Source organism: Ipomoea triloba, chromosome 15, assembly GCF_003576645.1.
Source record: "Ipomoea triloba cultivar NCNSP0323 chromosome 15, ASM357664v1".
In the NCBI taxonomy this organism is placed as follows: Eukaryota; Viridiplantae; Streptophyta; class Magnoliopsida; order Solanales; family Convolvulaceae; genus Ipomoea; species Ipomoea triloba.
The window spans coordinates 21,435,467-21,445,509 of NC_044930.1; the positions used below are offsets into that span (position 1 = coordinate 21,435,467).

Below are 10,043 nucleotides of genomic sequence, written 5' to 3' on the forward strand. Positions count from 1 at the left end.
AATATTTCATTTTTGAACTTTCCATAACGCATTTAATATATTTTCACTTATTAAGGATAGTACTAATGGGGGCATATTCAAGGCCGAAATGTAGAATCTATAACCAAAGAAAAACCAAACTTACTCCCATGGAAGAATATGTTGTTGGATTAGCTGTTGGGATCTGGACAGAAGACGAAATATTTTCCTACGGTGAGAAAATGAAGAAGGACGCCACTTTCAAACCAGTGATCGAGGAAGAAGTGACAAAGAAGAAGGTGGATTCTTGATGCAAAGCTGTTTCAATAACTTTCGACTTGGCTGATCTATCTTTGTAACTGAATTCTCTTCTTTTTCTTCATATTAGTTAGGTTCTTAACTAACTTCCTTCTTACTTTAGCCAATTGGCTAGATCCAAGTTCAAGTAATACAAATCTGCAAAGTTCAAGAACATATCTGATCCGAAAATCGAAATTCCCACCCCTAATCAGAACAAGAAAATACAACAGAAATATCCAAAACCAACAGTTCCATGAATGGATAACTACAGTCATAATGCTAGAAATTTGAAAAGGGAAAAACAGAAGCAATATTCTCAAGAAAGATGAATAGTATGGGAAAAGCATGAACTTTTTTCCACATAATAATGAAATTCCCCCCATAAATGCAGAGCCAGTGAAGTCACAAACCTAATACACAAGAATTTAAGCTAATTCTAGGCTAAGCAGTAAGCACCAAGAACCAAGAGGACCAGTAATTATTATGGCAAATAATATAACCAAAAAAGACAGAGACACTATATAACCCTGATAGTATTATGGCACTTAGAAGGTCGAGCGATCCTTTCACCGACTTTAAATGTGGTTGATCAAATTAATCAATACATGTGCAATATGAACACTGCAGAAGGTCGAACTTATTTAAGTTGTGACTCTTTGTGTAAGGCAGAATCAGACGGCAAAATCTATCACAAGTACACACTCCTGAATTTTTAAATAGTCTGAGATTGTCTGGGCTTCCCAATCATTCATTGATATTAAAGGTTGGTGCACTTGTTATGTTATTGCGGAACATAGATCACTCTCTTGGTCTTTGCAATGGTACGCGCCTCATTGTCACAAGATTGACAGATCATATTGTGGAAGCAAAAATAGTTAATGGGACACATCAAGGGACCAAAGTTCTTATTGCCCGAATGTCTCTCATCCCATCTAATACGAGATTGCCCTTCAAATTCCAGCGTAAACAATTTCCGTTGATGCTTGCATATGCAATGACTATCAACAAAAGTCAGGGTCAAACACTAACTCATGTTGGGTTATTGCTAAAAAAATCGGTCTTTAATCACGGTCAGTTGTACGTGGCTTTTTCGCGAGTAACTCATCCTGATGATCTGAAAGTTTTAGCTCTAGACGAGTATGGGCAAACTTCTTTTACTACTACCAATGTCGTCTACAAAGAAGTTTTCAATAATGTGTAATTCAAAAAAGTTATATTATGTATTCTTTTTTTATACAAAGATGACAAATTTTTTATATCTATATAAAACATATATCTTCCGTACATATAATTTATATCATTGAGTTGCTACACAACGAAATAATTAAACCAATTCATACAAATCCTAAACATTGATATGCAAATTGTTTAATGTATCAACACCAAATGTGTATATCTACATGTTTGTTATTAATTGGTAATTATTTGTTCATATTCAAGTTATTTCAAAAAAAAGTTTGTTCATATTCAATCAATAATAACATCACAAAACACAATGAATTAAACTCAATTCTCCAATTACACTATATAATATTTGATATTACGGTTTACACAATTGTATTACGATATAAATATTATTCACATAGTATAACAAATACAGTCCGTGCATCGCACGGGTGGAAATACTAGTATATAGTAATATAGTTATAAATTAACAAAATTGCATTACATAATAAATTGACGAGTAATGTGGGGCAAAACCTGCGTGATATGGGTCGGATAGGATCATATTAATGAGGTCAAAGATCCGACACATTAATTAAAGATCCGTTCCACCGGTCTTTAAGACGGTCTCACACAAGTGATACTCATAATGTATAAATTCACTTAACTATTACTTGAGAGTCAATAGGATGAATATTCTTTTTTAAAAAAAAATGATGAATATTACTCTAAAATTAATCAAAATTACGATGAAAAATATCTAGACTTTACATTAACAACGTGGTGTTTTTTCATATTTGAAATTGAAAGTATTTTTAACTAAGAATATATTGTGTTATACAACATGTAACAGGGTCAATAGTAATTAAAAAAAAAAAAGAATATGTCCTATTGGAGGAGATCTACCACCATATATTGCTAATATCTTAAATCTCAAGGACTTTCATACTGCGAAGGACCTTGTAGTCCAGTGTCATTAAACCCTTCCCTTTATACGGGAGGTGGTGAGTTTGAGCTTCAGTGGAGTCAATATTGACTCTTGTGTTTCAATAGGTTGAGAAAGTAGTTATGAACAGATACTGTTTTGTTATGAAAACAAGCTTAGTGGGTTACATACCAAAAGAAAAATTTCATTCACATTCAGGACTTATATATGTAGACATCTCAAACAACAGTTTCAAAAGCCCCTTTCCTTGCGAAATTGGTGATTTAAAAAGTTTGACCACTTTGATGCAGAAGAAATACATAGTAAATAATACAGGAAACATATTGCTAAACAATGTTGAACTTTTTGAAGCAGCTAGAAAATGACATTAACATCTCTCATTGTTGCCTTAGCTCTCTTAGTCTTAGAAGGTTGGCTTTGATTTTATTCATTACTGTGCAAGCATCCATCCTTTCTCTTGGTGAATCCACTGAACAAGCAATGCCAATCCCAAACACTGAAACGAGTATTTCAACAACTTTATCTGAGAGCAACTCTTACTCTTACTTGAAGTGTCCTCCTTTCTGTATAGCATTGTTGCATCAGCAATAATCTCCATGACTCTATCAGGTAGGGACATTTTAGCATATTCATGAAGATTTAGACCATCACTGAAGCTATCATTGGTGGGACTTTTACCCGTAAAAATCTCTAGTAAGAGTATTCCATAGCTATACATATCACCTAATGTTGAGAATTCACTCCCCATGCCATACTCTGAAAGATAGTTTTAGACAAGTAATTATTATAGAATGGCAACTCATATCAGGTTGAAAAGTATAACACTTTATACTAAATTAATTCGATCTGCAGAGTGTTGTCACGCTAATTACCAAATCTCTCAATATAAAGATTCACAGACTTTTCCAAAAAGTGAAAAGAAACAAAGTCTAATAGGATGAGATATTCATGTAAAACTCGGAAATTACCTTAAACTACAGTACTAAAGGATAATGGTTAATTACCTGGAGCAGCATATCCAACAGTCCCTTTAACTCCCAAAGAACTCGTATGTGCAGCCTCTGGAAGAAACCTTGCCAATCCAAAGTCGCTTACATGAGCAATTAAGTCACAATCCAATAAAACATTACTTGGTTTGAGATCGCAATGAACTAAAGGTGTTCCGCACTCAACATGAAGATAGTGAAATGCACAGGCAATATCAATTCCAATATATTTACTCTTTCCAACAAGTTCAAATTTGTGCGCTCGCTATTTTTGTCATTTTCTTTTGAAGGATGATGCAGCCAAGTTTCCAGGTTTCCTTCATCCATGTACTCGTAAATAATTGCCTTGATAATCAATGCTGGAGCACGACGATACAACCTTTACTAGATTCCGATGTCTAATATGCCTCAATGCCTCACACTCTGCTATAAAACTCTTTGAAGCTCCTTTCACTTGCAATTTGATTACTTTTATAGCAACAACTTTTTCTTGTTCATCTAGATTGCCTTTGTACACTGAAATGAACTTTCCAGAACCAATTAAATTTTGTAGTCAGAAACCATTGGTAGCATTGTGTAGGCTCCTGTAAGACACCATAGGCTTGATGACCTCTTTTGTTGTTTTGTTCTCCAAGGAAATGCTCGATCTTTTGATATTTCTTTTGAGGTGCATTTTGGCAAATGTAACTCCTGAATACCCCGACACAGCTTACTATTGTCTTCAAAGAAAACACCACTTTTGTTTCCAAAAATTCCTTCAAGTGGTACCTCTCCCTCTAGATCATTATTTGACAAGCTAAGGTGTGCCAATGAACTAAGGTTGTCCAGAAAGCTTGGGATTTTCCCTGAGAAGTGATTAGAAGAAAGATCTAAGGTTTCAACACTTGACAAAAACCTAAAACTTTTAGGAATTGAATTTCACCAAAAAAAAGTGATTATTTGAGAGGTTCAAAAAAGTCAAAACTTTTTAAGCTTATCTACCTCTAAAGGGAGAGGACTTGTTAAATTGTTGTGTGAGATGTCTAGATGTATGATAAGTGCAAAAGATGCCATCTTTATAAGGTTGTTATCGGATCGTCTAGTGCACAATTCGTAGCTTTTGTGTTTGATTTGTCCCTTTATTGCGTTAGAATGCTTCATATTGCCATTGGACCCCGTTCCACACTTGGTTAATCATTTTGTAGGTAAAAAGATGGGCAAAAAGGCAGAAAATGGCTAGATTTCGAAGAAGGATTCACGAGTCGAAGTTGGAGTGCGAAATACACCATGGACGCCCAGTGGACGCCCCAGTGGACGCGCGTCCAACGCGCGTCCACCCTTGCGTCCAACTTTTCGCTCTCTGATTCTCGCACAGCAGAACAGCAGTCTGCTGTGGACGCGCAGTGGACGCGCGCGTCCAGCACGCGTCCACCAAGCAGCTCTCTGAAGTTGAAGTCTGTGCAGCAGAAACGCAGCAGAAACGCAGTGGACGCGCAGTGGACGCCTCAGTGGACGCGCGTCCAGCGTGCGTCCACCCGTGCGTCCAGCGCGGAAAATTGGCGGTTGGGCGAGATTTAAAAGGGGAATTGAGCCATTTTTCAGAGGGATCCATCACATTTCATTTTAGATCTCTTTAGAATATTTCTCTCTCTAGGATTAGCCTAGAGAGATCTCCCCCAATTCACTCCACATTCCCAATTCACTCCACATTGCAATTTTTAGTTTAGATTAGAATTAGAGAAGAATTCCATTGGTGCAAGATTGTGATCTACATTCAAGTTCAAGATTAAAGTTCAATTTCAAGTTCAAGTTCAAATTCAAAGTTCAATTCCTAGCTAAGTCTTCCTTTTAATTTCTTGTCATTACTTTTGCCTTTTGCTATTTCAATTTCAAGTATGATTAGATAGATCTTTGTGGATTTGGATTGAGCAATGTTTTATGGATGTTCTTGAGCTTTGAATTGATCAATTAGGTTTTGCAATCGCTTTGATTATGAGTTTGATTGTGTGAATGGTGATCTTCTTTGACTCTTGTGTGGGAATGATCAACCAATATGAGAGGTGTTTGGAGAAGGAGTCTCACCTACGAGAGTAGGGATACTCCTTAGCCTAGCCTAGCACGTTTCCTTCCCACCTTTGAGAAAAGGGGGATTGGAAGGCAAATAGCACACCATGTGTTCGATAATTTGCCTCACCTAGCCTAGTTGCCATGAGAATGGGACTATGGACTAGATGATAGGCCAATGACCACGAGAGTGGCGTTGGCATAGTTGTCTTGCCTCATTTTCATTATCTAAGTGTTGCTAGCCTAGTATCTTAGGAAATCAAGGATACCTATATGAGTTGCAATATCCAAATCCTCCTTTCCACTTAATTGTTTCCTTTGTTTGTTCCTTATTTTCCTTATGTTTCATGCACCTTTCTTACCTATGTTTGGGTTAGCTTTCAAACACTAAACACTCTTGTGCTTAATCCCCTTACCGCTTGAATTCCCTCCTTGCCATCCTTTGAGAACGATACTCGGGAACTTCTTCCCGTTTTACCACCTATTACTTTCCATCCACCGCGAAAACTACACCCTTCAATGTATCAGTCCCCAATTTGAATAAAACAATCCTTTTGGTATGAAACCACTAAGATTGTTTCCATAAGGTTTATATGAAGTAAGAACTTGCAGTTGGCTAGACTAGATGGTATAACCCCCTATAAATTGTTTGAAGATATAGTGAGGACACTTAACAAAGTAACATTTTCTAATGAAGATGGAATTTCTCCTAGCAATTTATTCTTCTGAAGAATCAACAGAAACAATTTTGGAAGTCCCTATAGTGTTTGGAATAATTCCCCTCAAATGGTTACCCATCAACACTAACCGTTCCAAGTTAATGAGTCGATCAATCTCAGTAGGGATCTTCCCACTTATGTAGTTATCTCCAATATTAAAGGTGTTGAGATTTGAGATATTAGCAATATATGGCGGTAGATCTCCTCCAAAATTACAACCACCAAAATCAAGATATTGCAAATCAGTACAATTGGTTAAGGGTGCCAAAAATCTAAGGTCTCTAGATTTTCCACTTCCAAGATGCTCATTTTCATAGAATATAATGAAAGGACCCATTCACAAAAGGTGGTAGACTCATTCCATGACGCTGTGAGTTGAAATGGATCTGATATCAGTCTGGCTTTGAAAGCTAGCAATGTTTGCTGATCTGTAATGTTTCCAAGTATGGAGAAGGAAGGGTGGAAAAGGAGGAAGAAGGTAAAGAAGAGGAGTGTCTCCTCATGCAAAGCCGCCATTGAAGAGATTAATATTTATGTTGGTGAGTGAATTTGAAATGAGAGCGGAATTAGTATTTGTTTAATGCTTGAGAAAATAAAGCTACAAAGAAAGAGGTTATATAGAGACAATGCAATTTTTTCCACTATCCCACAAGGCCACAAATACAGGGTGTGTGTTTGGTTCGAACATGAGAATCAGAATCGGAATGAGAATAAAATACTTATTAATGGTAATGAGTTTTGGTGAAAGTATTGGTAGTAGGAAGGAATTGGATTGGATACCAATATTGAAGTTTGGTTGTGTATGACTGAAACTAAATGTTTTAAAAATACAAAAAAGGCAAAAACTTGTGTGAGACCGTCTTATGGTGAGACGGGTCGGGTCGGGATGTAAATATAACACTTGTACGCACAAATGTCATACTTATATGCTCAAATGTAATACTAATCAGGAATAAAAATTTTGTTACTTATAAGGGTAAATGTAATACTTAAAAATACAATACTTTTACATTTCGATTTAAAAGTATTACATTTTTCCTCAAAAGTATTATATTTTCCCTTATAAGTAAGGAAAACTTGTTAACATTACTTATTATGAAAAATGTAATATTTTTTCTCTTATAAGTAACAAAAATTGTATTCTTGATTAGTATTATATTTGAGCATATAAGTATGACATTTGCACATATAAGTGTGACATTTGCATGGTGCTTCGACCCGACCTGACCTGTCTCACGAATAAGGATCCGTGAGACGGTCTCACACAAGTGTGACCCTACAAAAATAAAAATAAAAATGCAATTGATCCTAATATAATGATATCCAAAACATCAATATACACAAAAAAAAAAAATCAAAACAAAAATCTAATATTATTAAGCTTGACTTAAAATTTAAATTTAATAAGATGGAATGATACCTCTTTTTAATTAGAGAATGAGATTTTTAATTGGAGGGGTAATCAAATTTTATATTTGTGTTTTAAAAAGTTGTCACAACCAAACACTAACTATATGATTCCGATTTTCATTTCTAATGTGTAAACTCATGAACCAAATACACTCACTATGTTACTTTTATATTTAGTTCTCAAGTAATATTGTTGACTCATGTAGTGAATGATTTTTATTTTTGTCCCATTTAGTCCTTCTAACCAAATAGCACAATTGTAGCACATCATATTTCCAATTCATAACTACATTACAGGGACACTTTTGAGAAGAAATGGGTCTTAACTTAAAACATGATGCAGGCCTGCAGTCATATTATATTGTTTATAGTAGATTTGATTCAGAAGAAAAAAAAAAATGTGACAAAAAATGAAATATATGCCCCAAATGTGATTAAAATAATTGTTAGAGATCAAGTTTAGAAGTGAACTAATAGGTGTGAAATTGAAAGTTTAAAATAAATCACGAGACTCCTAGAGCCAACTTTGTCAAATATAAATGTCATTTTCATTTTGGAATTGTTCTTCAACAAGTATGGAGTGTTAATTAGAAGAAAAGAAGTCGGAAGACTTGAGTCTGCACCCAAATTTGTCAAAATTAGATATATTTCATTTTCCATCAGATTAATTAATTATTCGAATATAAGTTGTGGGAAGACTTGACTTTTCAAGTGTTGAATTAGTGAATTCTTTCAACAAATAATAGAAGCATTAAAACAAGAAAATATGAAATTATTAGAAAATACAAACGAGGATATGTATAGAAAATATATATAAGAATTCATATAAAAAGGGTTATGGTAAAAATTGAATCTTAGTGATATAAAAATACAAGAAATCAGAAATATAGTAAGGAATGAAATCAGAGAAATTGTTAGAAGAAATTAGGAATGCATGGAACAACTCAGAGATACCAACTTTAGCATTAATATTAGAAAAATTAAACTTTTTTTGAAAACTAGAAAAATTAAAATTAATACTAAAAGAAAAATATAGTATAAGGGAAACCCGTTTAGTATGAAAAGAAGAAAAAACATATCAGAAATAGCATCTATAAATGCTTGGAAAAGAGGAATAGAACCAATAATGATGATGGACATTAGTAAGATGGAACCTAGCGTTCTAGAACCTGGAGAAAAAAATATTAAATAGGTTATAAGTTTTCTTAAAAATCAGGGATAAGGGTCAAATAAGCTCTTTTACATTATTTATGAAGTACAATTAATCACTCGAACTAAAAAAAAAAAAAAACTTCAATTAGACATCCACTTGAAATTAGAAAAAAAAAGTACACTCTTTTTTTCTAAATTAAGGTGTTTAATTAAAGTTTTTTCTAGTTCAAGTGCTTAAATGTACTTTTATGAATAGTTCAAGGATTTATTTGACCCTTATCCCTAAAAATTATGAAAAAGAAATAATAGAAAGAGAGAAGGCTAAATATGAGACGATTAAGGAGAAATTTAGAGAAAATAATCTTTTAAAAATGAATAAAAATAAAATGATATTATATCGTCACAGATGGAAAATATTTTATTAGAACTAATAAAATTATATAAGAACAAAAACAAGAAAATATGAAATTATTAAAAAATAAAATTGAGGATTGGTATAGAAAATATAAGAAATATAAGAATTTGTTGTGAAGTCGAACGTCTCCTCCCGTGAATAGTTGTATGATTTCGATTATATTGCAGTACTAGTAATGATAAGATAAAGAGAAAGACAGAAAATACAGAGAGAATTATGGATCATTTTATTAATCATCAATTAATCCAATATATATATACCAGATATACAGAGTTCTAATATAACTAACTACTCCGTATTAAAGATGAAGAGGTTTGTCATAATATAATACCTCTATTAATGTCCACATATATTTATTCACAACACTCCCCTTGGACATTTTTATATCATACTCATGCCTCGTTAAAAATCTCACTAGAAAAACTCAGTAAAAAAAAAAAAATTAAACCTAATTGAGGAAAAGGGTACATGAAATGTATGCATATGTTGCATTATCTAGCTATCTCGTTAAAAGGGTACATGAAATGTATACATATGTAGGAAAAGGGTACATGAAAAGAGTACGACTTTTGGTCTTCAAGACCCAATCTTTAGGATTGCTTCGAGTGGTTCACTCCCGCTTAAAATAACAATCTTCAAATCCTACACGTAAAAACATCTTTCCAAAAATAAGTATATATAGGAAGGAACTCTATGAACAAATCTACTAGATTGTCACTAGAGTAAATATTTTGTATAATATTCTTGTGACTCTTCTAGATCTCATGTGGGTTGAATATTGACACTACATATACTTTGTCAAATATTCATTAGCATACCCATTTATCATGTGTGCAACACAAGCTTTATTGTCTTCATTTAGGGCATTGAGGGTAATGCATAGAATAACCAGTTTGGGACTTGGCATCATGGGGATCAATAAAAAATAAGCTAGTACCCAAGTAGCCCAT

General features: G+C 33.8%; 1 pseudogene; it reads right to left on the minus strand.

Moving 5' to 3' along the window:
• Window positions 1–2,798: 2,798 nt before the first annotated feature.
• LOC116005869 lies at window positions 2,799–6,453 on the minus strand (annotated as a pseudogene).
• Window positions 6,454–10,043: the final 3,590 nt, after the last annotated feature.